Source organism: Lathamus discolor, chromosome 1 (genome assembly GCF_037157495.1).
Source record: "Lathamus discolor isolate bLatDis1 chromosome 1, bLatDis1.hap1, whole genome shotgun sequence".
Lineage (NCBI taxonomy): Eukaryota > Metazoa > Chordata > Aves > Psittaciformes > Psittacidae > Lathamus > Lathamus discolor.
In genome coordinates, this window is record NC_088884.1 from 38,357,664 (window position 1) to 38,384,268 (window position 26,605).

General features: G+C 55.4%; 1 long non-coding RNA gene and 2 pseudogenes across 1 annotated transcript; all 3 read left to right on the forward strand.

Moving 5' to 3' along the window:
- Nucleotides 1-4,858: 4,858 nt before the first annotated feature.
- Nucleotides 4,859-10,870, forward strand: LOC136007099 (ubiquitin carboxyl-terminal hydrolase 36-like; annotated as a pseudogene).
- A 2,145-nt stretch (nt 10,871-13,015) lies between these two features.
- On the forward strand, nt 13,016-19,243 carry LOC136005984 (ubiquitin carboxyl-terminal hydrolase 36-like; annotated as a pseudogene).
- Nucleotides 19,244-21,846: 2,603 nt separating this feature from the next.
- Nucleotides 21,847-24,224, forward strand: LOC136007100 (uncharacterized). Its single transcript, XR_010609471.1, has 3 exons — nt 21,847-21,892; nt 22,468-22,503; nt 24,103-24,224. It is a non-coding gene; the product is annotated as an uncharacterized LOC136007100 (long non-coding RNA).
- Nucleotides 24,225-26,605: the final 2,381 nt, after the last annotated feature.

Consider the following 26,605-nt stretch of genomic DNA (forward strand, 5'->3'; position numbering starts at 1 on the left):
CAGTCAGGTACAAAACACTCACCACAGACAGGTCTGACCTCTGCAAATGGATTCAATTCTTTTGTCCTCAAAGGTCTGGATGGAGGGTCCATCACCAGGAAGGCCCCCGTCACACAGCCATACAAGGCAAAATCCCAGTGTTGCCAGTGATAATGCAGTCTCTACAAGCACTGTTGAGGACATTTCAGGTGATGCACAGCAATATTTTTCACAAGAGACTATGAAACCAAATTTAGCCCTTCTTACATCACCTCATCCCAGAGGTGGTCCACTGGGTTTAAGTGAAGAGGAAAAGCAGTACTCTAATTCTGATGAAGCATCTCTTTTTGCCAACAGCCACAGGATAAGAAGTAAATGAAGGCAGGATGTGAACCATTGCTGTCCTCTTTCCTTTTCCTGTCTGCTAGAAGGGAAATCTGTCTTTATTTCCTTCTCTTCCCTTGATCTTGGCTATTCCCTTGGGATGGGTTTTGACTGCTGTCTGCTGCCAGCTCCTCCCCTCCCTGATGGCTGAGAGCCTGGTGCTGCTGGTACCAGCAGTCACAGAGCTAACTGAAAAGGAACTGCAGTCAGACTTTTGGCCTCCATTGAAGCCCTACACCTATAATGGTTTCTTTCAAATCCATCTTTAAATATACTAATCCAAATGGAGTTCACCCCAGAAGAACAGATCCTGGACACAGTATACTTAATTTTGAGTTACCAAAACTCAAGTGAGAGGTCTTCAAGCAACCCAATTTCAGCTGCCCTTGCCCTGAGAGGAGAGTTGGACCTGATGACCTTTGCAGGGTCCTTTCCAGCCTAAATTTTCCTATGAGGGTTCAATCAGTCCAGTATGGGTCAGTTCAAGAAACCCCAGCAGACTTGCACAGACACTGATCTGGGCTTTGGTGGCAAACAGCACCAGAAGACTTTGGAGGTGATCTCAAAGTTGTGTTAGGAAATGATAATGCAATACTAGCAAACCATGGGATATGATGCACATTTTTCCAAAGACAAAAGTCTGTCACAGATGTTTGTGACCAGAACTACACCAGGTCTAAAGCTAAAGCCCCAGGATCCTTCTCTGACTGTTGCTTCTGCCCCTTCTGTTTTTCCTAACATCATTATCCAGGATTATGATTCCCAGCACAGCGCAGTTTTTTTCTATTCTTAGGCCCTTCTAATTAGATAAAGAAAATGTCAAGTTCAGCAGATAAGCAGCTTGTACATCATGGATCTTGACGGTCCTGGCCTGGCAGGTACGAGCACAGCTCCTTTATGACCAAGCACTGTTTCCTACAGACCTATACAGAGACTGCAGGGCAGCACACTTGGAGAATGGGCCTGGCTCAGCGCTCTGGCAGGCAGAGCCAGGAATAAGGACAAATCTGCTGATTCAGGGTCCTACAAACATAGCTGATCTCACTGCAGTGAAAATAGGTCACTAATCACACATGGCCAGCATCCAAAAACTAGCCAGGAAAATTGAATATCTGCTGGCTGAAAACTCTGTTTTACTCGAACGCACAAGAAGAAAGCAGTCTGCTTTAATATGTTTAAAACAACCACCAGATTAATGACCAGGAGATGAAGACAGCAATCTCCCTCCCCTGTTATTTTTTTAAGCAAGCAACTCATTTATTGTTCCAGCCCATCGTTCGCTTCTGTTCCATATTAAAATAATGTGTAGTTCACACTTCTGTTTTTAACCTCAGTTACAACAAGCAGGACTGATTTCTAAAGAAAAAAAGTAGCATTAGCCCGTGTGTTTTCTTTCATAAGCTTCTGTCTAGTGAAATGGCTGAGCTAGTATTGCCAGAAATAGATCTTACTAAATAAAAATAACATCAAGGTTCCTGGGGTTTTTTTATAAGACAAAACCATAAATTTCTTTTCAGATCATTCAGAGTTTTCTTTTTAAGCTGGCTGCCTGTCCTGACATCCTAAATAATTAAAATGGGAGAGCACTTAGATTGCAGCAAGGCTGAGGCTTAGTGATGTGAAATAAGTGTACCCTGATGTTACACAGTGTGTGTGGTGGGAGGAGAAGGCCAATCAATATAAATGAATCCAATTTTCCTTTGGATAAATTCTCTCTTTCAGTCAGTAACTGGGGAGAATATGGAAGCTTGATAGAAACAAGATGAGATCTGCTCAAAATTTAGATCTGTCTCTAGCTGAGATCAGCTAAGGCACATTTCCTCTGCTGAGCATCATGACCTGGTAAGCAGGAGTGGTCTTCAGTCATGGACTGAGTGGTGACATGCCCATGTGAAGAAGGTTATTGAAAATGTTAATAATTGTTGTTAGAATGGCCAGAGGAGTTGGCCAGAAATAATAATGTGTATGCTTGAACAAAAGACCCAAAACAGGCTGGTTAAAAAAATACATATGCAAGTGTGTGGAAAAATAGTTACGATATGTGCTCTTGAATGTTCTTAGACTATGTTAAAAGAAGGATGATATTTGAGAGTGGGGAATGCAAGAACTGAAACTAGCTCACAGGAGCACTTGAATTGCCCATGCATTATGCTATAGGTCTTAGATGTAAGGTCATGTTTTGTCCTCCTGACACACAAGCTGGTCCTTTTCACGTACTCTGGAGGCAAGTGGCTGCTCCCTCTTCCCCATAGCCATCATTCCTTCTACCTGCCCCATCTCTTGTGTGCTGTGCAGGCTCCAGGCACTTACCTAAGAGACAGTCACAACGTATTAACCTCCCAGGGAGGTGTTTCCCACCCAGGCAGGCCCTGTGTACAGTCACACAACATGACAAAATGATTCACAGCAGCTCACACTAGGGAAAAAGAGAAAGCAGAGGAAAATGGCTTGTCTTTCCAGCAACTCAGGGTCCAGTAGTTCAAACGTTGCCTTCATTTCTCTCTTGTTGCAATTAACAGGAAAGACTTTGTGTAGCACACATGGCCACATCAGATTATAAAATGTGCTTCTTTTAACCTGAGGGAATTTGTAGTGACTGATGTGGTAAGGCCAGCCCCGGCAGTGCTGTCTCCAGTGGGAAAGCCACAGAATCACTGTCATGCATCAGTAACATTTCTGTACAGAACTTATGCCAGGGCTAAAGCAAGAACAGACCATGTCATCACCAGACAGTTCTTAGCTTTTATTTACAAAGGTTTTGTGGCTCTGACAGTCTCTCTGTTGGTAGAGGATCCTGCTAGTCCCTAAAGGCTGATATCACTGATTCAGCCAGCGGAGATCAAAGGCATTTTTTTATGGATGTTGTGTGCCCAACTGGCTTTTACTAGAATCTCACACTAAGTGAGAACAACTGATTTCTTACATGCTACACAACTGTAAATGTAACTTTCTGAGAAACATTCATCAAGTGTGTAATACAAGCAGTTTTTGAACTCACTGATTTAAGAACAAGCTGTAGATGGAAATCATGAAATGATTCACAGTGAGACATAGGAATAAACAATTCAGACAAAGAACTGAAATCAGATCTGAGACAAGTTTCAAATTCCCTTTCAGGCTATATTCTCGAGTTAGATCCTTGACATTAATTAAACACTTCTGCCTTACACCGTCTGAAGCAGACCTAGAGTAACACACAGTACCTGTAACCTCTCCTCGAGGGTGAACATGCTGCAGCAATCAAGGGATCTTCAATAACAGGAAGCTCACAGTCCCTCTGGAGGGTCTGTGAGCCTCCAGGAGGAGGGTGATGTGGTCGTGGGTGAATTACTGTGTATTTTCTTTAGCATGTGCATATATAAGAATACATTTAAGCCTCCTGTTTATTTGCTTAGTCAGGCAAGGCTTAAGAGGGAGCAGTGGAGGGATGAACACCAGAAATGTTCAAACCCAGTACAACACAGGAAAAACTTGAGCTTACGAAATCTCTCCTGAGCAGCTGAAAAATGTTTAAAAAGGCACCTGGAAGGAGCAAGCCCCAGGCAAAATAAACCTTGTGAGTATTTTGCCGGGTATATCAGAGCAAACCTCAAATGACACCCTGTAAATAAATCTTCAGTGATGACTGCCAAATATATGTACAGCCCTTGTCCACGGACTCACGTAACACAGTCAGTCTCAATAGAGTTTATCTTTTCTGCCCTCTCTTAACCCCCAAAAAATTTACTGTGCAAGAGTGATTCAGTTCCAACATACCCCATATGCTGGGTTATCAGCCAGATACTGGCAGCTCCCACTAAATGTTCTTTTTCTTTCCCGTATGAACATGTTTCTGCAAAAACACATTCAAAGCATTTCCACTTCCAAGTTAAACCCACAAATCCAAGGAAATTGTGAGTTAAGCTCATAGTCAGTAACAGCTGTCTTATCACATGGTTAAAGAGATTCAACCTTTTATGATCCTTTGATCATAATGCTCTCACCACACTGCCCAAGTCTTGGGAGACAGATGCAGGGACAGTGAGAAGGAAGACCTTAGGCCCACTGTAGGAGAAGATCAGGTTCAAGATCATATTAAGAACCAGAACATGCAAAAGTCCATGGGATCTGAATCCAACCTGATGTGTGGCTTTGAAAAGGAATGTGATGAGCATTGCTCCGAGCTCTGAGGAAGCAGAGCAGCAGGGCTTGCAGCCCCATCATCTGTTCCTCAGGGCTGACCTGTAGGCTTCTCCAGCCAGCACCTGTGACATGTTTTCCAATTACGTGGGTGCTGTCTTGTCTGGGTGGTGCTGTGACTATGGCCGCACCAGAGGGAATGACACGTGCTGGTCCCTGCGTACTCGAGATGCCCCAGAGCTGGACTGTAGTGCAAAGCTCATAGGGAAAACTGAGCTGTGCTGGACTGGTGATGCCTCATCTCCTGCACTGCCTTGATCTCTACTGGGATTGTTCCCAACGTCCTGTTGTCTTCTCCTCTGCTGCAGGTGACCAAGGCAGCTTCTGCATGATCTGCATCATGCAGAACCATGTGGCACAGGCTTTTGCCAACAGCGGCAGTGGGATAGAGCCCACGGACGTTGTCTGAGACCTTGAGAGTAACAATGGCTGCACTGAGCTCCCCTCCCCTCACATAGCTGAGCTGGAGAGCGGGGAGCAGAACCTTTGAGATGAGGCCAGGAGAACTCGTGGAGCCTGCGGGGACCTGATGACCTCATGGGCTGAGTGTGGGGTTCCCCCGTGGCTGACACGAGTCTGCCGTCTGCTTTGGTTTGAGGGGGCTCAACCCCTGGGGCCACCGAGGGAGGTGGGGTCTGTCTCTCACAGCACGTGCCGGGGCTGATTCCTCCCTGTCCTGCAGAGATCGCTGGGCACATGCGCTTCGGTCAGCAGGAGGACGCGCATGAATTCCTGCGTTATACCATCAACGCTATGCAGGAGTCCTGCCTGAGTGGCTGCAGCGGGTACGTGGGGCCTCTCTCTGATGGGCTGTCCCTGCTCTTCTCCGCTGTCCTCTCGCTGGTCCCCTGCCTTGCTGGAGGGGACTGTGGGGTCAGCGTGTTCTCCAGGCAGCACTTGTGTTCCTGGGCCCTTGCCCCGGGAAGCTGTGCTGCCCCTGCAGTGCCCAGCTCTGCGCTCCAGCCAGGAGTTTGCGCTGAGGACACCATGGTGGTCGCAGGGCGGCCATGGTGCAGGGACGGTGTGAGACCTGGTGCTGCTGTCTCTAGGTTGGATTGCGAGACCCAGGCAACGACACTGGTCCACCAGATCTTTGGCGGCTACCTGCGATCCCGTGGTGAGTGCTCGGTGCCAGGCCCTGGGCCTGCAGTCACTCGGGGCTGTTGCTTTGCCGGGAGCCTTGTAGTTAAAATGCTTTAGGAAAGTCACTGAGCACATGGACATGGTCCAGAGCTGCAGCTGGTCAGTCCCGTGGGACCTGTGGGTCAGGAGCCTGGTTGTGGTGACGGCAAGAGCTGTCGGCTGTGGATCCCCAGCTCATCGCCACCAGGAAATGAACCCCCTGGCAACACTTGCTGTGCCAGCACGCAGTGGAATTGGCAGCCTTCCTCTGTGCCAGGCTGCGCAGCCTGGCGCTCCCATCCCAGAGCTGCCACCCGCAGAGGGGCAAGCAGTGCCTGCGCTCTTCTGGGCGGCGATGGGTGCAGGTTGGTGTGCCAGGGTGCGCTCATTGCTCTTTCCTTTGCAGTGGAGTGTCTGGCGTGCAAGAGAGTCTCGGACACTTACGAACCGTTCCTGGACCTGCCAGTGGAGATCTGGGTACTGCAGCGGGCTGGGGACCCGGTGCTCTCCTGGGGCCGGCGTCTCAGCAGGGAGCGGGGCTGTCGCCTGGGCGGGCCACCCGTGCGCTGACCTCTCCTCCGTCCTCGCAGCAAACCAGAGACCTACGGGAGGCGCTGGAGCTGTTTGTGAAGCCAGACCTGCTGGGCGGCGAGAACTCCTACCTGTGCGCAGGGTGCGTGTGGGGCTGCGGGGAGGAACGGGGCTGCGGCTGCGCTGCTGGGAAGCAGGCGGAAAGCCAGAACACGGGGGGGCTTCTCGACCTGTTCCACGCTGAAGTGTGAGGCCGCATGAGCCTGTGGTGAAAGCTGCTGCTCCTCAGCTCCCTCCTCTCATGAGGAGGACCTGGGCCAGCAGATGTGGCCGTGAGCAGGCGCCTGGTGCCTGCGGGGTCATTTCTATGGGGTTTGCCACTTGGCCAGAGCTGGCAATGATCTGGGTGGTGGAGCAGCCTGAGTAACACAGCTCTTCCCGTGCAGATGCAACAACAGAGTGTCGGCAGCAAAACGCTTCAGCATCCACCGAGCCTCCAACGTTCTCACACTCTCACTGAAGCGGTTCTTCTGTGGTGAAGAGAAAGTCACAAAGGTGAGTGCTCAGCAAGGCAGAGCTGGGACTGTCTCCCGCCCCGAGCAGCAGGGTGGGAGGTGGTCCTGCCGCTCTTGGCCAGCCACGCGCTTGGAGCTCGTCCTGGCACCTTTGTCATGGCGACCTCTGCCTGGGGAGGGCACCTCCTGCTCCCTCAGGAGATGGACACGCAGGACAGCTGAGCTGCTCCTGCTCTGGCAAGAAACCCGTCTGCTGTGCAGGCTCCTGAGATATCCCTCTTCCTCTGCAGGCTGTGGCGTACCCCAAATTCCTCAACATCCGCCCATACATGTCAGAGAACAAGGGGGATGCTGTAATGTATGGGCTTTATGCAGTGCTGGTGCATTCTGGGTACAGCTGCAATGCAGGGCACTACTACTGCTATGTGAAGGTGAGCCCACCCAGGGCACTCTGGGCTGGGAGCTGCTGGGTCAGGCTGTGCTTCGCTGCTAGAAGCACTCCTGCAGAGTCCTCTTGCCTGCCCTGGGCTGCTGTGGGCTTTGGCCAGAGGAGCTCTGCTGGTGGTGCTCTTCCTGCTGGTCTTCGGGCCAGCAGAGGCCCTGGACACAGCCCGACCCCATTCTCTCTGCTACTTCTGCAGGCCAGCAACGGGCAGTGGTACAAGATGAACGACAGCACGGTCTGCCGCAGTAACGTCAAAGCGGCGCTGAACCAGGAGGCCTACCTGCTCTTCTACGTGAGGTGGGAGCACCTGCACCCCCCAGCCCCACTGCGGGGCAGGGCTGGCACCACGTGCAGCAGAGGTCCAGCCCCTTGCCATGGTTTTGCTGTAGATGAAGAGCATCTCCCTCCTCGGAGCTGCTGACTCCTGTTTCTCAGCTGCAGCTCTGATCGAGAGCATTCCATTTGGTCAGACGCTCGCGGTTAACCCGTGCCCTTCTCTTCCAGACTCTCCGGCCCAGAGAAGAGCTTGGACAGGCCCACTGCCACAGCTGTCCCCAAGCTGACTGGCTCCGAGGGCACCGTCACCAAAGAGGCAAAGAAAATTGTGAGCCACAGGCTCCTGTTCCCATCACTGGTGAGTCCTGGGGGCTGCTCTCGGGCAGTGCTCACAGGAGCTGGGAGCCGCTGTCCCTTGGGCCGCTCTGCTGCAGCCGGGCAGGGAGCAGGCTGCTTGCAGGAGGGATCCTGCTGAGGCAAGGTGCCTGTGCGGCCCCGAGGGCAGGATCACTTTGTGCCCCTGGCGCCTTGAATTCTCTCCTTCCTGAACTTCTCCCTCTCTCTTTGTCCAGCGACGCAGCGTGCGGCCAGAGAAGAGGGGGCCAGGGCCGGAAGAGGTCGGGGTGCCCGTGAACCGCAGCACATTGAGTGCGGGACCAGAGCTGCGGGATGGCCCCTCCCCAGAGAAGCTGCCCCTTACATGGCTGCCAACCGAAGCGGCCTTCAAAGCCACCTGTGTGGCCACAGCGCTGCCCGGTGGCACAGCCCAGAGCCCAGAGCCTCCCATGTCCACGTCACCCCTGGGCTCCAGCACCACCAGTGGAGCAAGCTCAGCTGAAGCGGATCATCCCCAGCACAGCTCCTGGGAGGAAAGGATGCCACCTGCCCGGGCCACATCCCCAGTGCTGCTGGGCCTCACCCGGCAGCCCGGGAGCACTGGGCATACAGCCCGTGACTCAGAGGAGGACTCGGGAAGCAGCAGTGCTGCCGGCCCGGCGCCTGCTGCAGAGGGGAAGCTGGACGCAGTTTCCCAGGAGTCCAGGAGCAGCACCAGCAGCTCCAGCGCCTCTCGGGAGACGGACTGTGGCACCGACGTCCCCAGTGCCGCGCCGGCTGCCCCCACAAGCAGCAGGCGCATGAAGGCGAAATCGCCCTGGTCGGCCAGTGCTGCTGTGGCCAGAGCAGCAGCACATCACCACCACCCGCCAAGAAGCTGGCGCTCTCTGCCGGAAAGGTGAGCCTGAGCTTCTGCCCGGGGCCTTCAGCACGTGCCTTGTGTCTTCTGAAGCAGGGCTTGTGATGGCAGCAAGTGCAGAGCCAGTGCTGGGGATCGTGCCTGGCCAGGGAGGGTGGAGAGAGCCCCAGCCCAGGCTGCAGAGGGAGGGCAGAGCTGCTGCTGTTCCCATGAGTGACGCAGGAGAGATGGCTCCTGCCTCGCTGAGGACACAGGGCAGCCTCGCCAGCCCTCCGTGGGGCGAGCGGGAGCAGGAGGGCTCAGAGCTGCCCTGTGGGCACAGCGGTTCAGCCGGGGCTCAGCACCGGGCACTGGGCCTTCTGGTCTGGAAACTTCCTCGCTTCCTTTTTTCCTTTGTGCTCCTACCTAAAAGCACGTCTGATTCCTCTTCCACCACCCCGCTTCCCTCCCCTTGTGCGTGTCCCCTTTCCCTGGGCTCCCCTTTTGATTTCCCCGCCTTGGCTGATGGAAACCTCTTTTCTTCAGCTCACCAAGTCTTTATTTGTGTCAGTCCCCGCAGGGCAGGAAGCTGCACAGGAGTGCCCACCGCGCGCGGCCTCGCGCGCAAGTCGCCGGCAGCAGCTCCCCACAGAACAGCAGCTGCCCCCGCTCGGCTCCGCTGCCTTCGGGCACGTGCAGGTGAGCAGTGCCCATCGCTGCCCGTCTCACGCGCTGCAGCCAGGCCACCTGCGGCCTCGCGGGGCTCCTCGAGGCGACTCTGGCCTCGGCGCCGCCTCGGGGGTGATTTCGGCATCTGGCCCCCCTGCTCTGGACTGCCCCATCGCCAGCCCAGCCCCTCGGCAGCCAGCCTCCCCCCGGCCAGTGCTGGTCCCTCACCACCCCTCACACCACCTTTCTCCCTGCAGCAGGGAGGAGCCCAGCCCGGTCACCACTGGCTCCTTCACAAAGAAGAGGCGGTGCGAGGCAGGCAGCAGCCGCGGTGCTCCAGCGGTCGACGAGGAGGTCTCCAGCACAACCAAGAAGAAGGAGAAGAAGGAGGAGGAGAAGAAGAAGAGACTTCTCTTGCTGCGGAGGCCTTGGTCGGAGTCCCTGGAGGGGCCAGAGGCAGCAGGTCCCAGCTGTGACGGGGAGGCACCGGGCTCACAGGCTCTGGAGAGCTGGCTCATGTCACCCTCCTGTGCCCACCCAGACTGGGAGCCCACCTCTGCCACAAGGAGGGAAAAGAAGGGGAGGAGGAGGAAGATGAGCAGCACCAGGCAGCCGCATAGACCTGTAAGCACCAGAGACTGCACACCAGTTCTCCACAGGGCCATTAGGGCAGACAAGCCACCAGCTCTCCAGGGTGGAGGCACAGGGTCGTGCCTGCGGTGCAAATGACTTTGGCAGCTGGCGTTGAGATTTACTCCCAGCTCCTCCCTGCCCAGGACAGGCCCCAGTATGCCCAAGCACCCTGTGCCCTCATGACATTGTTAGTCCTGACAGTGTCTTCTGGGGCATGAGATCTGCCTTGGAGGATGAGCCTCTGTCTCATGCTCACCTTGACTGTTTCCACAGTGTCAGCAGATACCAGGCTGGAGCTCGGCGCAGGCACTGCCCTGCTGCCCAAAGGCCTGCCCACGACCGTGGGGCTGGCACACACCAGCAACCCAGCTGGAGTCCACAGTGGTGGAGCAGCTGCTTGTGGACTCCTGGGACAAAGCTTATGGCAGACAAGGTAATTAATCCCTTCTTGCCTGGGTGGGTGAGCAGCAGCGCAGCTCCCTTGCCTTGAGCCCTGCCAGGGCCTGAGCTAGAGCCAGGCTGCTGCACCCAGGTGGGGTCCTGGAGTGAGAGGCTCCAACCTCGGCCCTGTGCTGGTGGGAGCCGTGAAGCATGGCCCGGGGCTCCGTGCTGACGTCGCTGCTTTGCAGTCTTGACCTGGAATGGCGGCGTCTCAGCTGTCAGTTGGGGTGCCATTCAGTCTGCAGCCTCAGCCAGCAGGAAGACCACCACCGATGAGTGGGATGAGGAGTTTGACAGAGGGAAGGTGGGTGCTGGCCCCATCCTGGCTGGGCTGGTGGGAAGAACCTTGGGCTGCCGTGTGCTGACCCCAAGAGCCTTCCTGCTTCTGTACAGGTGAAGAAGGTTAAAAAGCAGAGGAGGGAGCAGAGACACCACAACCCCTTCCAGTGGCTGCACCGCCAGCGCAGCTTCCGGACAGTGATGCATCTGGCCAAGGCAGCAAGCCTGCGCCACCGACTCTGAGGCGAGCAGGTCCAGGGGCCCGGAGCAGAGCTGGAGGGGGCAGACGCAGGGCAGCTGCATGGCAGGTGCTCACACCACTCCTTTCCTTCCAGCCTGAATGCCAGCGAGCGGGAGGAGCAGCCCCTGCCATGGAGCCCTGTCCTGGGAGCTGCTGTGGAGGGAAGAGGACACCGCTCCCCACATCTCCACGCTCGATGTCCCTGCCTTCTGCTCTGAAGGAGCCCAGGAGGACCGTGCCTTGTTCGGGCTCCTTCAGCAGCTTCCCAGAGCCTAGGGCTGGAGCAGCCCTTTCTCCCCACCAAGCCTGGAGCCCGGCTCGGGGGGGCTCCTGCCAAGTGCCTCAGGACCATCGCTGCTGCTCCAGCTCCAGCCCCAGCCCCATGACCCCAGCTGCGGTCTGCACCTGGGGCTGCCCTTCCCCCTCCTACCCCCCATTCCCTCCTCACCACGTTGGAGTCACCGTTAACACCATCCCCTCCACCGGCCCTTCCTGCGCCGCTCATGGGGGTTGGCGCCTCGCGGGGACGGGACGGCCCCGGCCGGCAATAAAGATGTGTTGGTGATTCAGTAGCACTCAGCTCTGGGTTGGGGCCAGCGGGACCCGCTCCCGCAGGTGGGGTAGTGGAGGAAGCGCCGGGAGAGAAGCGGCTGCTGGTGCCTGGGGTGAGCACACAGGGTGGGCTCCTGGGTCCTGATTGCCTCTGCCTGGGGCCGGCCTCATCCTGCCCTGGCGCTAGGCTACTGCTGCTGCTGCTCATGAGCTGCCTGCTGTGTCCATGCTGCTGGGCTCATGCACCTGCAGCAGGCCTCTGAGGCAGGTTCCTGTGGATCGGCAGGTGGGTTTTCCTTCAGCAAGGATTTTGCTGAGGAGGAGGCTGGAGTCAGGCTGGCTATGATCTCAAATCGAGGTCTCAGTGCTGCCTGTAGTGCTGGTGGCCGTTCTCCCCATGAGCCGCAGTCACCTTGGTGCTGCTGATGCCAGTGCAGAGGGTTCATGGGCTGGTTTCCTGCCTGTGGCAATTGCGCATTGCACTTTGTTGTTCTGCCCTAGAAGTGATTGTGCTTGGCGGCAGGGGGTTGTGAAATAAGTTGCAAGCAACCAGCCCATTGGTGTGCAGCCGCAGGAATCCTCTTGCTCCTCCGTTTAACCCGCCCGTTGCACCTCGGGTCCCGCTTTCTCCGAGGCACTCCTGTGTCGCAGCGGTGCTGGCATGTGCCGTGGGGCTGCCCGTCTGAGACGGCTCCGTCACATGCGCCCACTGCAGCTCTGGGAGGTGTTTTCCTGCTGAGCATCCCTGTCAGGTCTAAGATGTCGTACCGGACCAGTCCGGGCAATTTCAACGTATTAACAAGAAACATTAAAAAGAAACGAAAACCCCCACCTCCAGGGCCCCTCGTCCCGCCCATGTGCTGTATGGTTGTATCACACGGGCCATTGCTGCAGGTACTCTGCCCCAGTTTAATGTCGCCACTTGTTTGGCCGCCGGCTCTGTGCTCCCTGTGCTCTGAGTGCAGTCTCCTGCCGATGCTCGTGCCCCCTGCGCCCCGCCGCCGCTCCTCGGGGTGGGGAGGAGGGGGGCGGCGTCCCCGCCGGCTGTTACCTGGGGCCGCACCAGGCACGTCACAAAGCCCGCTTGTCAAAGCGCTGTCCCCGGCAGTGTGTAAGCGGGGCAGGCGCAGCCTTAGCTCAGCTCTCTCGCCCGGAGCTGGGCGGGCCGTGGAGGCGGAGCGTAAGCTTCCTTCCCAGGGCTTCAGCACGCGGTTGATCGGGCAGAGTCCTCGGTTCAACGTGGCTGATTGGGCGAACGCGGAGGAGCGGACTTCGAGGGGTGGAAGCGGTTGACGGGGCGGACCCCGAGGGTTGGGCGCCTGTCGCTGGCTGGACCCCGAGGGTTGGGCGCAGTTCATCGGGTGCGAGAACAGCAGCGCCTGCTCTTCAGGACACCTGCGTCTGGCGCACGTTGTGCGGTGTGTGCGGGGGGGTGAGGCGGGAAACGCAGGCCGGTGCCCACGGCGCTGGCAGGGCCGGCCCTGGCTGTGTGCTGTTGCGCCGGCAGCACACGGTCCTGCGATGGGAACAGAACGGCCCGGTGTCCACCGCTCAACTGCCCGCCTCTCCCTGCAGTTGAGACCCCCAGCCTCCCCATGCCGGTCATGGAGAAGATGCGGAAGATGATGAAGCGGGCCCGGCGGGAGATAAGCGGGAAAGGGAAGGTGGCCGATCTGCTGTCTCAGGCTGCCAAGAAGGTGCTGCCGCAGAAGGCCAAGAGCGAGCACAACCACTGCAGCTTCTTCAAGAAGCTGCAGAAGATCTGCAGCAGGTTAGGGCGCAAGAACTCCCCAGCCAAGGCTGCCGGACCCCAGTGCGGCCCCGAGGAGGAGCAGCAGGTCAAGCAGGGTAAGTACCGGGGGCTCAGTGGGCACAACCGCAGCCCGCGCTGCACAGCTCACCCACCATTCCTCATCCCACAGAGAGCAGCGACACCCCAGTGGGCCCAGGGGACGGGATCCCTGCGCCCCAGAAGGTGCTCTTCCCCATGGAGCGCCTGTCCATGGAGTGGCAGCGGGTGCACCCGATCGGCGCGGGACTGCGTAACCTCGGGAACACATGTTTCCTTAACTCCACTGTGCAGTGCCTGACGTACACCCCGCCGCTCGCTAACTACCTGCTTTCCAAGGAGCACCGCTGCGCCCGTGAGTAGTGGGGCGTGGCTCGGCGAGTGGCTGTGCTGGCAGGTCCCTCCTCCCCGCGCTGGGCTCAGTATCTCAGCACGCGTGGCTCTGGCAAGGGCCATGTGGGTGTCAGGATGAACCTTCTCTGCTCCCTCCTGCCTCTTCTCCACGGAGGTGCTGTTCCTGTGTACAGCTCCTCTTTCCCGGCCATAGCAGCATCCCTGAGCTTTGCATCCTTGTGCGTGGGGACACTTGCGGCCATGGCGGGTGTAGCCACAACTAAGATGGCTCCAGTGGGGCCTGCTGGCTTCGTGGGGACTGAGCTGGACGTCCCAAACCGCCCCTGCCTGCGTGAGGGCAGAAGGCTGCGTACGGGCAGCAGATGCTGTTGATGTGTGGCTTTGAAAGGGAATGTGATGGGCATTGCTCCGTCCTGTACTGTTCTGCCCTGTCTCCTGTACTGCTTTGACCTCTACTGCATTTGTCCTCAACCTCCTGTCATCTTCTCCTCTGCCACAGGTGACCAAGGCAGCTTCTGCATGATATGCATCATGCAGAACCACGTGGCTCAGGCTTTTGAGAACAGTGGGAGCGTGATAGAGCCAACGGCCTTTGTCCGAGACCTTGAGAGTAAGAATGGCTCCACTGTACTTCCCCTCCTCCCATAGCCGTGCTGGAGAGCGGGGAGTAATGTGTGAGCAGAACCTTTGAGATGAGGCCAGGAGAACTCGTGGAGCCTGCGGGGACCTGATGACCTCATGGGCTGCGGGTGGGGTTCCCCCGTGGCTGACACGAGTCTGCCGTCTGCTTTGGTTTGAGGGGGCTCAACCCCTGGGGCCACCGAGGGAGGTGGGGTCTGTCTCTCACAGCACGTGCCGGGGCTGATTCCTCCCTATCCTGCAGAGATCGCTGGGCACATGCGCTTCGGTCAGCAGGAGGACGCGCATGAATTCCTGCGTTATACCATCAACGCTATGCAGGAGTCCTGCCTGAGTGGCTGCAGCGGGTACGTGGGGCCTCTCTCTGATGGGCTATCCCTGCTCTTCTCCGCTGTCCTCTCGCTGGTCCCCTGCCTTGCTGGAGGGGACTGTGGGGTCAGCGTGTTCTCCAGGCAGCACTTGTGTTCCTGGGCCCTTGCCCTGGGAAGCTGTGCTGCCCCTGCAGTGCCCAGCTCTGCGCTCCAGCCAGGAGTTTGCGCTGAGGACACCATGGTGGTCGCAGGGCGGCCATGGTGCAGGGACGGTGTGAGACCTGGTGCTGCTGTCTCTAGGTTGGATTGCGAGACCCAGGCAACGACACTGGTCCACCAGATCTTTGGCGGCTACCTGCGATCCCGTGGTGAGTGCTCGGTGCCAGGCCCTGGGCCTGCAGTCACTCGGGGCTGTTGCTTTGCCGGGAGCCTTGTAGTTAAAATGCTTTAGGAAAGTCACTGAGCACATGGACATGGTCCAGAGCTGCAGCTGGTCAGTCCCGTGGGACCTGTGGGTCAGGAGCCTGGTTGTGGTGACGGCAAGAGCTGTCGGCTGTGGATCCCCAGCTCATCGCCACCAGGAAATGAACCCCCTGGCAACACTTGCTGTGCCAGCACGCAGTGGAATTGGCAGCCTTCCTCTGTGCCAGGCTGCGCAGCCGGGCGCTCCCGTCCCAGAGCTGGCACCCGCAGAGGGGCAAGCAGTGCCTGCGCTCTTCTGGGCGGCGACGGGTGCAGGTTGGCGTGCCAGGGTGCGCTCATTGCTCTTTCCTTTGCAGTGGAGTGTCTGGCGTGCAAGAGAGTCTCGGACACTTACGAACCGTTCCTGGACCTGCCAGTGGAGATCTGGGTACTGCAGCGGGCTGGGGACCCGGTGCTCTCCTGGGGCCGGCGTCTCAGCAGGGAGCGGGGCTGTCGCCTGGGCGGGCCACCCGTGCGCTGACCTCTCCTCCGTCCTCGCAGCAAACCAGAGACCTACGGGAGGCGCTGGAGCTGTTTGTGAAGCCAGACCTGCTGGGCGGCGAGAACTCCTACCTGTGCGCAGGGTGCGTGTGGGGCTGCGGGCAGGAACGGGGCTGCGGCTGCGCTGCTGGGAAGCAGGCGGAAAGCCCGAACACGGGGGGGCTTCTCGACCTGTTCCACGCTGAAGTGTGAGGCCGCATAAGCCTGTGGTGAAAGCTGCCGCTCCTCAGCTCCCTCCTCTTATGAGGAGGACCTGGGCCAGCAGATGTGGCCGTGAGCAGGTGCCTGGTGCCTGCGGGGTCATTTCTATGGGGTTTGCCACTTGGCCAGAGCTGGCAATGATCTGGGTGGTGGAGCAGCCTGAGTAACACAGCTCTTCCTGTGCAGATGCAACAACAGAGTGTCGGCAGCAAAACGCTTCAGCATCCACCGAGCCTCCAACGTTCTCACACTCTCACTGAAGCGGTTCTTCTGTGGTGAAGAGAAAGTCACAAAGGTGAGTGCTCAGCAAGGCAGAGCTGGGACTGTCTCCCGCCCCGAGCAGCAGGGTGGGAGGTGGTCCTGCCGCTCTTGGCCAGCCACGCGCTTGGAGCTCGTCCTGGCACCTTTGTCATGGCGACCTCTGCCTGGGGAGGGCACCTCCTGCTCCCTCAGGAGATGGACACGCAGGACAGCTGAGCTGCTCCTGCTCTGGCAAGAAACCCGTCTGCTGTGCAGGCTCCTGAGATATCCCTCTTCCTCTGCAGGCTGTGGCGTACCCCAAATTCCTCAACATCCGCCCATACATGTCAGAGAACAAGGGGGATGCTGTAATGTATGGGCTTTATGCAGTGCTGGTGCATTCTGGGTACAGCTGCAATGCAGGGCACTACTACTGCTATGTGAAGGTGAGCCCACCCAGGGCACTCTGGGCTGGGAGCTGCTGGGTCAGGCTGTGCTTCGCTGCTAGAAGCACTCCTGCAGAGTCCTCTTGCCTGCCCTGGGCTGCTGTGGGCTTTGGCCAGAGGAGCTCTGCTGGTGGTGCTCTTCCTGCTGGTCTTCGGGCCAGCAGAGGCCCTGGACACAGCCCGACCCCATTCTCTCTGCTACTTCTGCAGGCCAGCAACGGGCAGTGGTACAAGATGAATGACAGCACGGTCTGCCGCAGTAACGTCAAAGCGGCGCTGAACCAGGAGGCCTACCTGCTCTTCTACGTGAGGTGGGAGCACCTGCACCCCCCAGCCCCACTGCGGGGCAGGGCTGGCACCACGTGCAGCAGAGGTCCAGCCCCTTGCCATGGTTTTGCTGTAGATGAAGAGCATCTCCCTCCTCGGAGCTGCTGACTCCTGTTTCTCGGCTGCAGCTCTGATCGAGAGCATTCCATTTGGTCAGACGCTCGCGGTTAACCCGTGCCCTTCTCTTCCAGACTCTCCGGCCCAGAGAAGAGCTTGGACAGGCCCACTGCCACAGCTGTCCCCAAGCTGACTGGCTCCGAGGGCACCGTCACCAAAGAGGCAAAGAAAATTGTGAGCCACAGGCTCCTGTTCCCATCACTGGTGAGTCCTGGGGGCTGCTCTCGGGCAGTGCTCACGGGAGCTGGGAGCCGCTGTCCCTTGGGCCGCTCTGCTGCAGCCGGGCAGGGAGCAGGCTGCTTGCAGGAGGGATCCTGCTGAGGCAAGGTGCCTGTGTGGCCCCGAGGGCAGGATCACTTTGTGCCCCTGGCGCCTTGAATTCTCTCCTTCCTGAACTTCTCCCTCTCCCTTTGTCCAGCGACGCAGCGTGCGGGCAGAGAAGAGGGGGCCAGGGCCGGAAGAGGTTGGGGTGCCCGTGAACCGCAGCACATTGAGTGCGGGACCAGAGCTGCGGGACGGCCCGTCCCCAGAGAAGCTGCCCCTTACATGGCTGCCAACCGAAGCGGCCTTCAAAGCCACCTGTGTGGCCACAGCGCTGCCCGGTGGCACAGCCCAGAGCCCAGAGCCTCCCATGTCCACGTCACCCCTGGGCTCCAGCACCACCAGTGGAGCAAGCTCAGCTGAAGCGGATCATCCCCAGCACAGCTCCTGGGAGGAAAGGATGCCACCTGCCCGGGCCACATCCCCAGTGCTGCTGGGCCTCACCCGGCAGCCCGGGAGCACTGGGCATACAGCCCGTGACTCAGAGGAGGACTCGGGAAGCAGCAGTGCTGCCGGCCCGGCGCCTGCTGCAGAGGGGAAGCTGGACGCAGTTTCCCAGGAGTCCAGGAGCAGCACCAGCAGCTCCAGCGCCTCTCGGGAGATGGACTGTGGCACCGACGTCCCCAGTGCCGCGCCGGCTGCCCCCACAAGCAGCAGGCGCATGAAGGCGAAATCGCCCTGGTCGGCCAGTGCTGCTGTGGCCAGAGCAGCAGCACATCACCACCACCCGCCAAGAAGCTGGCGCTCTCTGCCGGAAAGGTGAGCCTGAGCTTCTGCCCGGGGCCTTCAGCACGTGCCTTGTGTCTTCTGAAGCAGGGCTTGTGCTGGCAGCAAGTGCAGAGCCAGTGCTGGGGATCGTGCCTGGCCAGGGAGGGTGGAGAGAGCCCCAGCCCAGGCTGCGGAGGGAGGGCAGAGCTGCTGCTGTTCCCATGAGTGACGCAGGAGAGATGGCTCCTGCCTCGCTGAGGACACAGGGCAGCCTCGCCAGCCCTCCGTGGGGCGAGCGGGAGCAGGAGGGCTCAGAGCTGCCCTGTGGGCACAGCGGTTCAGCCGGGGCTCAGCACCGGGCACTGGGCCTTCTGGTCTGGAAACTTCCTCGCTTCCTTTTTTCCTTTGTGCTCCTACCTAAAAGCACGTCTGATTCCTCTTCCACCACCCCGCTTCCCTCCCCTTGTGCGTGTCCCCTTTCCCTGGGCTCCCCTTTTGATTTCCCCCCCTTGGCGGATGGAAACCTCTTTTCTTCAGCTCACCAAGTCTTTATTTGTGTCAGTCCCCGCAGGGCAGGAAGCTGCACAGGAGTGCCCACCGCGCGCGGCCTCGCGCGCAAGTCGCCGGCAGCAGCTCCCCACAGAACAGCAGCTGCCCCCGCTCGGCTCCGCTGCCTTCGGGCACGTGCAGGTGAGCAGTGCCCATCGCTGCCCGTCTCACGCGCTGCAGCCAGGCCACCTGCGGCCTCGCGGGGCTCCTCGAGGCGACTCTGGCCTCGGCGCCGCCTCGGGGGTGATTTCGGCATCTGGCCCCCCTGCTCTGGACTGCCCCATCGCCAGCCCAGCCCCTCGGCAGCCAGCCTCCCCCCGGCCAGTGCTGGTCCCTCACCACCCCTCACACCACCTTTCTCCCTGCAGCAGGGAGGAGCCCAGCCCGGTCACCACTGGCTCCTTCACAAAGAAGAGGCGGCGCGAGGCAGGCAGCAGCCGCGGTGCTCCAGCGGTCGACGAGGAGGTCTCCAGCACAACCAAGAAGAAGGAGAAGAAGGAGGAGGAGAAAAAGAAGAGACTTCTCTTGCTGCGGAGGCCTTGGTCGGAGTCCCTGGAGGGGCCAGAGGCAGCAGGTCCCAGCCGTGACGGGGAGGCACCGGGCTCACAGGCTCTGGAGAGCTGGCTCATGTCACCCTCCTGTGCCCACCCAGACTGGGAGCCCACCTCTGCCACAAGGAGGGAAAAGAAGGGGAGGAGGAGGAAGATGAGCAGCACCAGGCAGCCGCATAGACCTGTAAGCACCAGAGACTGCACACCAGTGCTCCACAGGGCCATTAGGGTAGACAAGCCACCTTGGCACAGGGTGGAGGCACAGGGTCGTGCTTGCGGTGCAAATGACTTTGGCAGCTGGCGTTGAGATTTACTCCCAGCTCCTCCCTGCCCAGGACAGGCCCCAGTATGCCCAAGCACCCTGTGCCCTCATGACATTGTTAGTCCTGACAGTGTCTTCTGGGGCATGAGATCTGCCTTGGAGGATGAGCCTCTGTCTCGTGCTCACCTTGACTGTTTCCACAGTGTCAGCAGATATCAGGCTGGAGCTCGGCACAGGTGCTACCTCCTGGCCCCAGCAGGAGGGTGGGAGTTGGTCCTGGCACTCTTGCCTGGCCGTGCCCTGGGAGCACATTCTGGCACCTTCCTCAGGGTGTCTTCTGCCTGGGGAGAGCAGGTCCTACTCCCTCAAGAGATGGACTCGCAGGACAGCTGAGCTGCTCCTGCTCTAGCAAGAAACACATCTGGCTTGCAGGCTCCTGAAACACCCTCTGTTCCTCTGCAGGCTGTGGCATAGCCCAAGGTCCTGAACATCCACCCGTACACGTCTGAGAACAACGGTGGTCCTGTCATGTGTGGGCTCTGTGTAGTGCTGGTACACTCTGGGTACAGCTGCCAGATGGGGCACTACTATTGTTATGTGAAGGTGAGCAGAGGGCACTCTGGGCTGGGGGCTGGTGGGTGCTGCTGGGTCGCTGCTGGATGCAGGAAGGAAGTTGCTCAGCAGATGTGCATGGCTGGGAGCAAGGTAGGGATGGGCAGTACAGGCTGTGCTCTGCTGGAGGTAGTGCTCCTGCAGAGTCCTCTTGCCTGGCCTGGGCTGCTGTGGGCTTTGGCCAGAGGAGCTCTGCTGATGGGTGCCGTTGCTGCTGGTCTTCGGGCCAGGAGAGGCCCTAGACACAGCCCGACCCCATTTTGTCTTCTCCTACATGCCAGCAACGGGCAGTGATACCAGAGGAACAACAGCGTGGTCTGCTGCAGCACCATGAAAGCAGTCCTCGGCCATGATGCCCCTCTCCTGCTGTAAGCGAGGCGGGAGCGCCTGCCCTCCCGGCCCCGCTGTGGGGAGGCGCTGGCAGCGCGCCCGAGCATGCTCCTTCCGTTCCTTCCCCACCCTTTCTCCCTCTCCCCGCCTCCATTTCGGAGCCCCCGTTAAACTGTCAGCCTCAATAAACAATAAACACGCGGTGGTGATTCAGGAGCGCTCGTCTCGGGGCATGGGGTGGGATGGGGAGGGGCTGCCCGTCCTTCACCGCCTGCTGCTGCGTCGGCACATGGCACCGCCATTGACGCCGGCCGGGCCGAAGAGGTTGTGGCGGGATGGAGGGGCAGGGCGGCTGCAGTCAGTGAGGGCGGGCGGCCAGGGCGTGGCCGGGGGACTGCCTGTGACCTGCGAGCGGGTCCCCGGCGGGGCGGGCGCGGCTTCTCTGGCTGGGTGGGGGGAAGGGGGCGGTGGTGTGGGTGAGGGGGAAGGGGAAGGGCCGGGCCGCCCCTCGGCGCACGTTGCTGTCGGCGGCCCCGGGAAGGGCTGCAGTTCGGTGCCGGCGGGACCCGGTCCCGCGAGTGGCGCAGCGGAGGAAAGGCCGCAGAGAGCCCGCTCCTGGTGGGGGAGCCGTCTTGTGGCAATGGCAAAAGCTGTTGGCTGTGGATCCTGCCTCACCTCGTCCCCACCAGCAAAGGAGCCCTCTGGCAGCATTTGCAGCGCCACCACACAGTGGAATTGCCGGCCCTGCTCTGTGCCAGGCTGCGGATCCTGGTGCGCCCATCCCAGGGCTCGAACAGGGAGATCCAGTGCTCGTGGTCTCCTGGGGCTAATTTTTTTGCCGTCTGCAGCCAGTTGAGTGCGGGCTGATACACTAGAACACCTGTATTTTGTCATGATAAGTTTTCATGAGGGTTTGGTTTTGTCTGACCCCTGAATTTTCCCAGGCTTGCTTTGTGCCTAAAAGTAAGCACTTGAATTCCCTTTAAGGCTTGAATACAACTAGGTTTTAGTTATAGAGGTAGGTCCTTGTGCAGAATTATTTTTAACATGTGAAAATGTACTATTTTAAGTTCAAGTGATGAATGAGCTTTTTAACTTGGCAGTGAAATGCCCAGGGACTAAACTGTCAGGCATTAGAGATGCCAGAAGCAGCAGCCCTTGGAGGTCTCTTGGTCTGCTGGGGTTTCTCATAACCCACGAAACCCTTGATGGGCAGGAACCATTCCCTGTGTCCGTGATGAGACTCAAAGAAAACATGGATGATATAATTCAAGTAGCTGTGACCCAAGGGGGTCAGAAAAACTGGGAGCCAGTACCTGGTGTGCTGGTGAGGTGGCATAATTTGTAAGGCATCAAAATACAAGCCTGGACTTGCTGCCTTATGGTCCAGCTGCTCAGTGTGCTTTTCCTGCCCATGCTCACAGTGAAGCAGGGATGGGTGGCAGTCATCACAGCCGTGGTGCAGCAAAATGGCAGTGCAGCATTGGGAAAGGGTAAGCTGGAGGCTTAAAATCAAGTTATTTCTAAAAAAGATTCCCAGCCTGACTGCAAGGCCTCAGATGTTGTCAGTAATGTGGGTTTTTTTCTTAATCTGGACCATCCTTCTACCCTGGGCTCTCTCCCTGCTTGCTTCCCAGAAGTGAAAAGCACCAAACAAGGGCCTTGGAGAGACCTGCTGCCTGTGCATAAGAACCGGAATGGGCTGGTTTTCATCATTTATGCTTTGTGAGGACCAGAAAAACAGAGTGAAAGGTGGGTTGGGACATCCCTTGGGTGCACAGCCAGCCAGATCTGTGCATCTGAAGGTGCAGTGTTTCATCTTGCCTCTCTTCCTTACCAAGCGGTACCTCATACAAGCAGCAGCTCAGATGAGTGTAGGGTGGAGGCGATATGAAAAATGATACAGAAATCCCAGAATGTTTAAATTCTCTTCCATACCAGGACTTGCAGGCAGTATGGTTCTCTTTTTGCAGCATCCCGTTAGTGACCTGGTCACGTGCAGCAGCCTTCATCAAATTTTAGCAGAGTTACGTGATTAAGTACCAGTTTTGTTTGTGCATGCTGATTTTATTACCTCAGCTATACCACTGCTGCTGGGATCAATGCAAGCGACTGCACTGATGTACTCAGAGTAAAGGTAGAGGTGACCCTTCCCGGCTAAGGTAGTTTATGGAAAGGGTGCTTTGCTAGGAAGCCTTGGGTCTGAGAGTCCATAAATGTGTTAACATACAATTTATCTTGGTACAGTTTTTGCAGAGTTCATTTTATTGCTTTGCCACTTACTGAATGAAATTCAATTGTTATTGAATTTAATTTTTTTTCTCCAGGCACTGGAAAATAAAAGCAAATTCCATGAGGAGGAGGTAATTTAGAGATAGTTTGAAACTGCTATACTTGAAATGTGTTGACATGCTGTACCTTTACCTTGGGTGTCCTGTTTTACTAACTCAGTAATCTATGTAAATACAATGAGAAAAATCATACCCCTGATCTTACATTGCATTTCCATCTAAAATTACCTTTAAGTTTTCTGTTAAAAACCTACAATTAAAATGTCCCCTTGTGCGTTCAAGAGGAAAGCAGACTGATCAAAAGCAATAAAAGAGAAATGTTTTCCTATTTTTTTGCAGAGAGGTTACCAACTGCCAGCTTTAGAGCTGCTCCCCAGGATTTCCTGATTTAAAATAAAACCATAATAAAACGTAATTTTGGAGTTTCTGTTAATATTAAATTTTGGGACTATTTTGCTGTTCTGGATTGGATAAAATAATCTGAAATACAATTTTTTTCATTTATAACTTTGATTTCCTTATGTTGCATTTTTAATTTCAAAGTATTTGAATATGTCACATTGAAATGTTCCAGCCTGGTATGTTTCCACAGTGAAACATACTTAACTTTCTTAAGAACTTAACATTCTTAACTTCATTTTCATTTGCTTTTCAGAAGAAATTTATTCAGAATGAACATTTTCAGACAGTGTGGTTGTGACCAAAGGATATTTCCAGACATGAAAACATTGTCAGAAAGTTTTTGCCCTGCTTTTTCATATTCCTTTGAGCAATACAGCTGTGATTGCAAGACCTGACACGGTCAAAACTTGCAGGCAGGTGCTGTGTTTGTACTGGCCTCTTATCACTTGTGGTTTTCCAGACTCCCAGCTGCTTTTTGGCCTGGCAAAGGGAGCACAGAAAGTCAAGGCTGTCCGTGTCATTAAAAGCAACATGAAAGTTGCAGTATCAGTGAGTCACCTATCTTAACTGCTACCTGTTGATTTAGAGCTTTCTTTCTTATCAGAGGCCAGGATATACCTGGTTATTCTCCAGTAGAGGGAAAAGCCAGATTTGGGGAGCAGAGAGAAATTCAGTGCAGCTCACCTTTGCCATAACAGGAGCTAACTTGGTTATTTGGATTTTGGAGGCAAATTTATCTGTAAAATAGAAAAAGCAGAATTGACACCTAAATTAAAAACAACCACAACAAACCCAAACAGAAGGATTAAGGTTCCAGGCTGTGTTAAATAACTCTGTGAGCCAATAGGTGAAATTCTGCCGAAATTGCTTCCCAAGAAAAAGAAAAGGAAAAAAAAAAAAGCCATGTCAGGTTTATTTTAGTGGTCAGTCACTCTAGCACAGAAAATATAAAGCCTTAGAAGTGAGCGCAGCAGGCAAGGCTTAGCTCAAATACCTGTAGCAGCTCTCAGAAGCAAGTGGAGTGAAACTGGAGAGCTGCCCGGGCAGTGTGGGGTCTGGCAGCTGCCCAGAGGGCAGTAATGGCTCCTACAGACAACCTAATTGCCAGGGCAGAAGTATTGCTAATATATCATTAAGCAATGATGATAAATGATGCTGTTGTAAACTGATTGCTGGAAAGTGTTCAGGGAAAGGAGTTTCTGACTGCAAAAGCTGCCTTGAAATTTGAGTCATTTCACCAAAACTATCTATGTTTCATGTGAATTGCAGACATGGTGAAGCCAAAGCCCAGCAGCCTGATTTTCCTGAGCTGATGGGAACAGGGGACAGCTCCCATGTACCTGGACAAAACCAGAGAGGCTGCAATGGTGTGAATGCCAGAGCTCTGCTAGTTGGAGAAAAAGGAGAGCTGCATGTTCTCAGACCTGCTTGCACTCCCCTGCATGTAGGATGACACAGGAGCTGGGCAAGTGTGATCCTGAACCAACAGCTCAGACCCTGCCCTGCCCTGTCCTGATGCCCCGAGTCCTCAAGCTCATGGGGCTTTGTGCCCCAGCCAGGTCAGAAACACTGACTGCCTCTTGCAGCCTAGATTCAAGTCAGGCAAACATGGCACCTGTCGGAAGGCAGCTTGGTTTTGACAGAAATGGGGATGCCAGCTCTAGTTGAACCTGCCACACTGCCTGCTCTGTGCAGGCACACATTGATGGCAGCTTGCATGGGCTCAGGCATGCAGCACATACTGTCACACTACAACTTATTTTAACTTCTGATGGGCAGCAGTTTCCTGTTGCAGCACTCAAAGGAGCTGGTTTGGGTTTTTTTTTGCCTCCTATTTTGCCTTTCATGAATATATTTCAAATAGAGAACCCCATGCCTGCTGTTAGTGACTGCACAGTGCGTACACAGCAGAGACAGTATTAAACATCCCTTTTAGGAGCCTGTGAGCCCACTGGAAGTACACAGTGTGATCCACGGCTTCCTGTGTCAGAAACCAATCAGTGCTTGCAGATAGGAGTACCGAGGCAGTGTGTGATTAGTTAGCATTTAACTTATTTGTAGCTTATTTCAAATCTATCAGTGCTTCTTCCATATGATTTTTGTTGAACAAAGAACAGGCACCACAAATGCAGAGCGTTATGTCAGTTTGGTTCATTTTCTGGGAGGAGGACAACCGACTTCACAGGAAGTCTGTGCATTGCTATTCATGTCCACAGTGAAATAAATACTACTTAGGTATCTGATTTCTTTTTCTTGTTTATTTATTCATCTTGAACAGCTGGAATTGTCATGTACAATTGTCATGTGTTCTTACTTTATGTCAAAGTAGTGTAGCTCCACTGTGATGAAGGCAGCACAGCTGATCTGTACCTCTGTACAGATCTGGTTCTCCATAGGGAGGCCCACACCACGGTGTGGGGATGGTAACACCCCCCTAAAGATTATGCTGTTGGGAACCCGGATTTTCAGACTAGAGCTCTTTCCAGGACTGAAGCCAAAGTGGTGCAGAGCGCTCTCACCCTGATCTGATGGATTAGCATTTGCTGGATTAAGTCTGCTGTACAGCTTTTGATATCCTCTGCTGAACTAACAAATTAAAATCACTAGAAAAGGTATAGAGACACCATTCTTGGGCAATGCACGTATCCTAAAATTACACCATGGAGGCTATCTAGGTATCTGCTGCTGGGTGATTTTGTTTATGAACTAAGGAAAAAATAAAGGAAGAGATCAGTGAAATTCCAGAGCTAGTGACTAATACAAGCACATAATTTTGTGGTCTCACAGGAAATCTGCCCTTAGTCCAAGATTTGGCAGTAGGTAAAAAGAAAAATATAAAATCAGCAGAAAACACCCAAACTGTGAGGAAAATCTGTCTTCTGATTACTAGCAGATCTGCAAATGGTAACATACCCTTTGCTTATGTATTGCATCCCTAGTGAGGCACATCTGATATTAGCAATAGGGTCCCCTTTTTTCCTTCAGGCCAGGTCACCCAGTTTCATGTTTCTTACTCTTCTTACAGATGTGCTTAGCTGAGGGCTTTGGAAATTTTTATATGGCAATTTAAAATACTTCTTTTATTCTTTTAAATACTCCTGAGGTGTATTAAGACCTTGCTTCAAGAATCCTTGATTCATAGCAGTATTTCTTCATCAGCTGAGGCACTTAAGCAAAAAGTAAATTAATATATCATCCATCCTGCCTTTTAGATTTGGCAGCTTGTGCTTTGAGCATCATCACCCAAGTCTGCCGTTATTGAAAAGACCCCACGCTGAACCCTCTGGTGCTTTGCTAATACTTTCCTTCTAATCTGGAACAGCTAATTTGTTTCTTGTGTGGGGTTGAAGACAGTTTCTGTTCGCAAATGTCAAGAAGCCAGCTTAGCACACCTTTGTCTTTGAACTGCTGGACTGAAAATTCATCACTGTACTCCTGAATTCATGGGTACAGGAAGCCTGAGAAATCATTGTCTCCTTTTTGATCAGAAGTATCCTCAGAATTTTAAAGTAGTTTACCATATGTACATGTTATCCTCTTACCCTGAGCTCAGTATTTTCCAAATGTTCATGAAATGCTTGTTTCACCTTGAGCTTCTCTAATTTAGTATCTGCTTTGTATTGTGCCTGAGTTGGATGCCACACAGATCCTGGCATCCTGAATCACCCTTCTGCTATATCAGTATTATGGATACAAGAAAGGGTTTTGTAGTATGTAGTCTCCCAGATAAAAACCTGGGGACAGCAGTATTCAAGATCTAGAGAAATCTGTG